The 9,454-nt window shown below is 40.1% G+C and overlaps 1 pseudogene; it reads left to right on the top strand.

Annotated features, from left to right (window-relative positions):
- Nucleotides 1–7,286: 7,286 nt before the first annotated feature.
- LOC123599101 lies at nucleotides 7,287–8,855 on the top strand (annotated as a pseudogene).
- The last annotated feature ends 599 nt before the right edge of the window (nucleotides 8,856–9,454 follow it).

Genomic DNA, 9,454 nt, shown 5'->3' with positions numbered 1-9,454 from the left:
CAAATGTTTTGGTAACATGGTTTTAGTTAAATTAGAATATTGTACCTAGGCAAACACAGTTTAAACGTGAGGATAAAGACATTTCCAACATGCAAGGACTTGGAACATTTACCTCTTACGTGCTCATTTTTGCAAAGTTGCTTGAAAATATTCTGAAGCAAAACAAGGAGAAAAGAAAGGAGACCACTGACCCAGGAAGCAAAGAAGTAAACCCAATGAGCGGGAAAGGGAAGTTCCAATGTAACTCGCTGTGGAGCAAGATGAAAGCACAACCAGGAGACACTGGTGAGAATGTGATGCCCACAGGAGAGGTCATCAGGAGAAAAAGGTACATGGAGGAAAAGAATGGCAATGGTAACAAGGGATAGGGTAATTCATAACATAAAGACAAATGGCACAAGAGACAAAAAAAAAAGAAAGAGAAAAAAAGGAAAAACAAGTAGAAATAGGGAGAAAAAGCCACAAAATTTAAAAAAGGAAATGAAAGTACAGCCTGCCTTTTTGTTCTAAAGTAAACAGAACCCTGCCCTTTGGGGTGAAAATTTAGTGTTGGAGTGTATACCCAACAGATAAAGTCTGTGTGAATTATAGAAAACCTTCAAAGCTGCGGGGTGGGGGTGGGGGGTGGTTGGGGAGGGGGGTAGGCAGGGGAGGGAAGCTAGGCTCAGAGATTTATGCCCACAGTCTAATGAGCACAGACAACCATAACTGGTTCTTGAGGAAAAGAATAAAAAGTTAAAGGCAGCATTTTAGTAATATTAGCCTGACAATAGGAGAGGCGGGAAACCGAAGGACAAGTCTGTTGCAATTTTCCAGGAATGAGGTGGAGGAATAAACAGACAATAGAGAGGGAAGAGAGAACCTATCAGAAAGGCATTTCAAAAGCCGAGCACAGGACTCAGATACCAGGAGTGGGTAAAAGGGTGGGGATGGCCTATGAACTGGAAAAATGGTGACAGCTTTTCATCGAGAATTGCCATTTTATTATTACACACATACTTTTCCTCCTCCTCTTCTTTCTACCTCTTTTCCTCCCTCCAAGTTAATATTAAGCTCCTTGACGGTGGAGATTAAAGCTTGTGTTTGTTTCCTTGACACTAGCACAGGATCCTACAACTAGTCTCTCAGCTAGTGCTTGTGATCATGACTGTGGGTGCTGGTGCTGGTGGTGGTGGTGGTGGTGAGATGATGACGATGATGATGACGACGACGACGACGACAATGTTTCAATGCCTTAAGTATAGGAGAATTGGAAGCAAGAGTGACTTGGGGTATAAAATAATGACGATAGAATCAGAGCTCTGGTGAGATGTCCGCTCCCGTTGGGAATTGAAGAAAATACTTTTTGAAAATATTGTTGCTACTTCCTTAGTGAAATGCCTTCATTTTCCACTTCTTTAGCATTTTTAACTTAATTCCATCTATACCTATGCAAAATTAAAATCAAACAGTATTGAGAAATCTGACTACTGTCAAAGAAACTCATTTCAAAATTCTTTCAAAGCCTTTTTTGACTGAAAACAAACAGACTTTTTAGAAAGCAGAGTTATTTAAACAAGCTCTGTCCTGACAGTCAGGCCTTCTACATCTTGTTTTGTTCTTGTTTCTGAAGATCAAAAAAAAAAAAAAAAAAAAAAAGTTATTTTCAAAGAAAGCACTAGGTGGCACTTGTGATGTATTCAATAATTACCTCAGATTCTGGAAAAGGTTTGGTTGGGGTGGGGGTGAATGCAATAAATATTGAAACAGGAAAATCTTCATTACAATAATGAAGATCAGTATCTTATGATTGTGTTTACTATGTTACTATGTATGAGTAATATCTTTATGCAGTGTTTGCATTTAAAATCTGAGCTTCACTTCCTTATAAAAACTGTGAGAGGAACCAACATTTCTATAACATGTGAAAATCCCACATCACTAGCATAATAAATGAAAAAGTAGTGTTTGATTTGCAAAAATTGACTATATGTGTTTTTTTAAACAGCTAGGTCCAATCTTCTACTTAAAATATTTCAATTTGTGGGGTGCCTGGCCAGCTCAGTTGGTAGAATATGTAACTCTTGATCTTGGGGTTGTCAGTTTAAGCCTCACGTTGGGTCTAGACCTTACTTATAAAAAAAAGCCGGGGCGCCTGGGTGGCGCAGTCGGTTAAGCGTCCGACTTCAGCCAGGTCACGATCTCGCGGTCCGTGAGTTCGAGCCCCGCGTCAGGCTCTGGGCTGATGGCTCAGAGCCTGGAGCCTGTTTCCGATTCCGTGTCTCCCTCTCTCTCTGCCCCTCCCCCGTTCCTGCTCTGTCTCTCTCTGTCCCAAAAATAAATAAACGTTGAAAAAAAAAAAAAATTAAAAAAAAAAAATAAAATAAAATAAAAAAAAGCCAAACATTTCAACTTGTAAAAATAAATCTTTTTTATAAAATAAAGCTTTCCCAAGGTCCAACTATTGTGTAAAGCAAAATGAATTATTAATTTTTAAAAAGACACTATAGTTAAATTTTTTTTGAGTAATATTAACCAAAATAAAAAAAGGAAATTGAAAACAGATGTCTTGGCATATGTTTACCATCTTTAAAGTGATAACATAGTGACTTTAAGCAAATGTATTCTCTTTTCTGGCATTTGGTTAGGCAGTTCCTATTTGGCAAGTTGCTTAATTATCTCATGACCCCATTATCTCAGTCTCCATTACTATGGAGAGACTGAAAGCTCTTTTAACAAAAATGCAGGTTGAGAAGGTATTATTTCAAGTAGAGAATATTGTTGCCAAATACCATGGCAATCTTAGCCTGTAGACCCTGTCATATTCTTGCATCTTGCCCCTACCTATTGTCTGGACCTTCACAGTAACCATTATGGATTAGGTTCACTCATGGCTTCATCTTAGTATTCTATGCTTATTCTCTTTTGTCTCATTTCCACTTATTATTTTAAGTGTATTTTTTCTTGCTATACCTTTGTAGGATAATTTGACATAACGAAGTCCTTTTGGGACACGATGGGTTATAAATAAATTAATGAAAATGCTAATATGCTGTCTTTTAATTACACTAATTTGTAGGTTTGGGATGAAATTGACATTTTGAAGGTAGTATCTCATGTAGTCGTAAACTCCACATGTCAGAGCTCAGAGCTAAATATGCAAAATTGCAGCAGTACTGAAAACATCTTGGATCTCAGCTTAACAACTGTGAGTTTCACAATTAAGTTTCAGCTTAACAATTGATAGGAATGGATTCTGTCTGACTAACTCAAGCAAAAAGGGCCTTGAACAGAACGATAGCCAGGAGCTCACAGGATAGATGGGAGGCTGGAAGGCCAGGACAGAATGAGGACAGCTCCTGGAGTCCAGGCAACAAGAACAACTTCTGGATCTTTCCGAGGTGCTGCAGCTCCAGTGTATGCCCTCCCTCTATTTCCCATCCTGTGTACCTCTTCTCAAGATTAAAAGTTTCATGATCCAGATTGCTTAATGTGTTCTGTGCATTCACAGATTTCTAGAGCTAAAATCAAGGGAAATTTACTATGGAGTAAAAGTATATCTTGAAAGTTTGCCAAAATATAAGGAACTATAAATTCCAAAAAATAAAACATCCCAGGAGTCTAGCTGTCTTCCCTTGGGTTAGTCACATGTGGCTCCTTAGTTGCAGTGAGATGAAGAATACTAATTTACATCCCCACCAAGATTACCAACAGAGGGAGCAAGGGAATTCCCCACTAGGAAACAGAGGTGTTCCCGGTAAAGGAGGTTATTGCTGGTTACCAAAAAACAACCTATGTGCAATATACTACAGCAAGAGTGGACTATTAATTTCTGTGTTGTATTAAAAACCCATGATGAGGGGTGCCTGGGTGGCTGAGTCATTTAAGCGTCTGACTTTGATTTCAGCTCAGGTCATGATCTCACGGTTCATGAGTTTGAGCCCCAAGGCAGACTCTGTGCTAGCAGCGTGGAGCCTGCTTGGGATTCTCTCTCTCTCTCCCTGTCTCTCTCTGCCCCTCCTCCATGCATGCGTGTGCTCTATCAAAATAAATAAATAAACATTTTTTTTAATAAAAAAATAAAAACCCCTAATGAATAGTGTCCCCCCCGCCAAATTCATGTCCATGCAGAACCTCAGAATGTGACCTTATTTGCAAACAGGATCATTACAGATGTAATTAGTTAAAAACCTAGATGAGCTCTTACTGGATTAGGGTGGGCCCTAAATCCAGGGAGAGTGTCCATATCAGAGGCAGAAGAAAACACACGTTCTTCTCTCAGAGAGAAGGTGATGAAGGTGATGTGAAGATGGAAGCAGAGACTAGAATGCTGTATCTACAAGTCATAGAATGTCAAGGGTTGCCAGCAGCCACTAGAAGCTGGGAGAGAGGCATGGACCGTTTCCCTCAGAGCCTCCAGAAGGAATCAACCCCGCCAACAATTTAATTCTGGACTTCTGGCCTTCAAAATGGTAAAAGAATAGATTTCTGTTGTTTTAAGCCATTCAGCTTGTGGTAATTTGTGATGGCAGCCCTAGGAAACAAATGTACCCCCTAAGAACAGTTTCTTTGTGCAAAACCCTAAGTGGTAACACTATGGAAGAAGGTGGTTAGCAATTTTTATGGGAGTGAATAAAAGTTCTCTTTTGCTATTTTAAAAGGAAATAAATCTACGAACGGTTTTGTTTATTCCACAAAGAGCTACCAAATACTTCTTCTGCACTGGGCATTGTTCTAGGGGCTGAAAATACAGTGGTGAACAAATTAAGTAAACTCATGGAGCTCACATTTAGAGGGGAAACAGTTAAAAAAGTAAGCAAGACATAGTCTGTTGAGATCAGGGCTATGAAGAAGGTGAAACTGGATGATGTGTTCTAGAGTGAAATGTAGGAGGCAGGAGGCTGTTTAGGCTGGGTGGTCAGGCAAAGAGGAGAGAACTGAGAGCAGACATTACGAGGGGTCAGACATTTGTGTCATGGAGGGAAAATATTCCAGACAGAGGAACTGAGAGAAAGGGGAGCTGAGTGACCACTGACACATGAGAGAAGATGTGGGGGCGGGGTGGGGGGGGAGGCATAGATTTAGGCAGAGGCAGAACACAACTACTCTGAGATATGTCATGCAGGTAGAGGAGTTAAGTAGGAGAATAACATCACCTGATTTAAACATTTAAAGTCAGTCTGTTCACTGTGTGCAGAGAAGATTGTAGGGAGCCAGAAGGAGCACCGGACACTTGGGAGACAGCAGCATTAGGCTGGATGAGAGCAGGTAGAGCTCAAATTAGGGTGGTATTCTGGGGATGCAAAGAAGTAGACTAATTCTGAATATGAGGTAGACTTTGACAAGATTAGTAAGTATTACTTAAGTGTCTTCTTGGTCCAGCATTGCTTGAAATTCTGTAAGGGATACAAAAAATATGATACTACCAAGATTCAAATATCCAGGAGTTTTGCATTTAATTGGACAGATAAGACATATGCATATATTTATAAAACACATATAGACTCAAAATGCATTATAGTGTGATGGAAATAATAAATGCAGGAAAGAAGGCTCCAGTGGGTTGAGGTAATAAGGAAAACTTCATAAACTTGAGATGGGCCTTCAAAGACATGTTAAGATTGAAGGAGAGCATTCCAGTTTGGATAAAGCACAAACAAATTTAAAAAGTAGAGATTGAATGTGCACTGTTTGGGGTGGGTGAATAAACTAGTCTGAATGGATTAGAGTTTGTATACAGTGAATAATGCCAATTAAATTAGATCACTAAAGTGAGGATAGATGATAGAGGGTTTTGACATCAAGGATGAGTTTAAATTTAATCTTCTAGGGCAGGGGTCAGCAAACTTTTTTTGAAAGGGCCTAATAATAAATATTTTAGGTTCTACAGGTCATATGGTCTCTGTTACAATTACTCAACTCTTCTGGGGTGCCCGCATGGCTTAGTTGGTTAAGTGTTGAGTTTGGCTCAAGTCATGATCTCTCTGCTCAGCAGTTTAAAGCCCCTCCCCCCTCCCCTTCCCCTTCTCCACCTTCCCTTCCCTTCCTTCTCTCCTCCCTCCCCCACTCACAGGCACACCCTTTCTCTCTGTCTCTCTGTCTCTCTCTCTCTCTCTCAAAAAAACAAACAAAAAAACCCTCTACACAACTACTCAACGCTTCCACTGTGGTCTGAAAGCAGCCATAGATGATACTTTTCAAGTGAGTATGACTGTGTTTCAATAAACATTATTTATAAAAACAAGTGGCAGGCCAGATTCGGTCATTGGATTACGGTAGCAGAGCAACAGAATAAAAATGGTGTTTTACGAATTTTTGAAGTAACTAGGTGCAAGGATAGGGATCATTTCTTTGTCACTTAGCAATCCATTTCCCCTATCCTCCTTCCTCACAGTTTCCAGACTTTCAGTCAGATGTCAACTTCTCTCACATGTTTAGGGAGAAGCCAGATGAACTTCTAGTTCTAGGAGTAGTCTCATATTAATCTAAATTCATCTTAGATTCGTTAATCTAAGGTCATCCCATTCCCCATTCAGCAAGGGTAAGTTCAGGTAACCTATACCTGAGCCACATAGTGCATGCCATTTCTCCAGCATAGAGGGAGGTTCAGGAAGGACATCTGAACTAAATTTGTCCAGTAACATGCACTGTATCCTTTGTAGTAATGGAGCTTCTAGGAAAGCAACATTCTGACTCTGGAAGAGCCAATAAGAGGACACTCTCCCTTTCTGGGCAGGGTGGTATATATAGACATAAAACTTGGATTTCTGGATTTGGCTAGTTGGTTAGTTAGTTTGGTTTTTGAGAGAAGCCAGGTTTGGACTGACGCTGACAAGACTGAAGGCAGAACAGAGAAAGGTAAAGAAGCCAGGTCTTTGATGACATGGTTGGACTACTAAATCAAACTAACCCTGTGGCCTATCCTACCTTGGTCTTTTTAGTCTTAATAGCCAATAAATCACTTTCATTGTTTAAATCTGTCTTGAGTTTTCTGTTACTTGAGTTTTTGTTTTTTTTTTAAGTATTCCATTGTTACAGAAAAATAATATGGAATGGGGAGATACTGAAAGGAGATAGACAAGATGGAAGATGAGGCATGAAGTGGTAAGGTACGAGGTGGCAGTGAGAAAAATGTCATTGAAAAAAGAAAATTAATATGTGAGGTGAGGCTAGCTCTTCAGCCACCATTTTAATTTTTTTTTAACGTTTATTCATTTTTTGATAGAGACAGAGCGTGAGTGGGGGAGGGGCAGAGAGAGAGGGAGACACAGAATCTGAGGCAAGCTCCAGGCTCTGAACTGACAGCAGAGAGCCCGACACGGGGCTCGAACTCACGGACGGTGAGATCATGACCTGAGCCGAAGTCGGGCACTTAACCAACTAAGCCACCCAGGAGCCCCATCTTCAGCCACCATTTTAAATCCAGCTCCTTACAATGCTCTGCTGCAGCTGCTGCCAGGCCTGGCCTGCACTCCAGCACCCTCCCTCCCCCCAACCCACCCTCCCACTTATTCCGCCACCATGGAGGACATGAACAAGTACAGCAACACAGAGGGACTCGCAGAGGGATCCAAGATCAACGTGAGCAAAAGTCAGGATGGTGGGTACTGGAACTGAAAGAACACGAACTGGACGGCAAACTGATAGACCTTGAAAGGGCCAAAACTTTAAAAGGGAAGAAACCCGCCTCCACCAAATAGGTTTTTGTGGGTGGATTGAGTCTAGATAGTTCTTTAGAACAAATTAAATTTTTTTTATGTTTTATTTTATTTATTTATTTATTTTAATTTTTTTTAATGTTCATTTATTTTTGAAAGAGAGACAGAGCATGAGTGGGGGAGGAGCAGAGGGAGAGGAAGACCCAGAATCCGAAGCAGGCTCCAGGCTTCAAGCTATCAGCACAGAGTCCGACGCAGGGCTCGGACCCATGAACCATGAGATCATGACCTGAGCCGAAGTCGGACACCTAACTGACTGAGCTACCAGGCATCCCCCTGAAGAACAAATTAAGGAATATTTTGGAGTTTTTGGGGAGATTGAAAACATTGAACTTCCCATGGACACAAAAACAAATGAAAGAGGATTTTATCACATATACAGCTGAAGAGCCAGTAAAGAAACTGTTAGAAAACAGATTGTAAAAAATGAAAACAGACTGGTTCTGGGAAGTGTGAAATCAAAGCTGCATAACCCAAAGAGGTATATAGGCAATAATAGCAACAACAAAAAGGAGGAAGCTGGTGGACAAGGTGGTACTAGGGGTCATGGATGAGGTTGGGGCCAATACAGGAGCCAAGGATTTAATAACTATTATGATCAAGGATATGAAAATTACAATAGTGCCTATGTTGGTCTCAAAACTATAGTAGCTATGGCGGCTATGGTAATATTGGGTATAATGTTGGGAACTATGGATATGGACAGGGATGTGTAGACTACAGTGGCCAACAGAGCACTTATGGCAAGGTGTCTTGAGGGGGTGGCAATCACCAAAACAATTACCAGCCATAGGAGGATGTTGGAGAAAACAGTGGGAACTTCACTGCAGGTTGTGTGTCACCCAGACCACGTCTATCTCATGTTACAGGCAGAGCACAAGGCACACACCAGAAAATGTTGTCCTGTAGAGGAGATCACTAGAGTAACCTATCTTGCAGGACGATTGATCTTCCGTTGATCTAAGATGACTATTTTGTAAAAGACTTTCAATGTATAAGACACACTGGGTCCAACTGTATATAGCCACCAATTAGTTTTCTTTGTTTTCACTTTGTCTTTTGCTGTGTTATGACTTGATGTGGATTTGTGTTTATACAAACTTTATTTGTATGATTCATGTTAAACCTCAAATAAATGCTTCCTTATGTGGAAAAAAATATGTGAGGCTAACCTATATTGATTTGACCAGAATTCCTACATACAATAAAAAGTTAAGGGAAAAAAATAAGGAATACAGAAAGTGAGGAGTTTGAGCCCACTCACAGAAAAGACATGAAACATAAAGAACTGAAAGATTAAAGATGAAAGAGATATTTATTTGAATCCTCAGCCTAACCACAGTCCACCAGATTATATCATCCTAAAAACGAAAGATGTAAAGCAACAAGTATTTAAAATCTATAAAGTGCTCACTACAAAAGGTACAATCAGGGTCCATAAAAGAGTATGCAAAACTATAAGTATGGTGAAAAAAACAAAAACAAAAAAAAATCTGTGAAAATAGAATAAGCTAATGAGAACTTTTGGGTTATATCATGGAATAGAAGAGGGGTCAGATTAAGAATCAAAGGGAAGAAGGGTAAGGTGACTGAATGACAGTTGGGAAACTCTCATTAGAAAGGGTAGGACTGATCAAGTCACTCCACTTATTCATATTTTCACACTTTTCATACACACTAGGGCACATTCTGCCAATAGAACATGTAGTCCATTGATATGTAACTTCTGTGAGCCCCAGTGAAATAATAGAGAGAAC

This window comes from Leopardus geoffroyi, chromosome C1, assembly GCF_018350155.1.
Source record: "Leopardus geoffroyi isolate Oge1 chromosome C1, O.geoffroyi_Oge1_pat1.0, whole genome shotgun sequence".
Classification (NCBI taxonomy): Eukaryota; Metazoa; Chordata; class Mammalia; order Carnivora; family Felidae; genus Leopardus; species Leopardus geoffroyi.
This window is presented reverse-complemented; position numbering and strand designations above follow the sequence as displayed.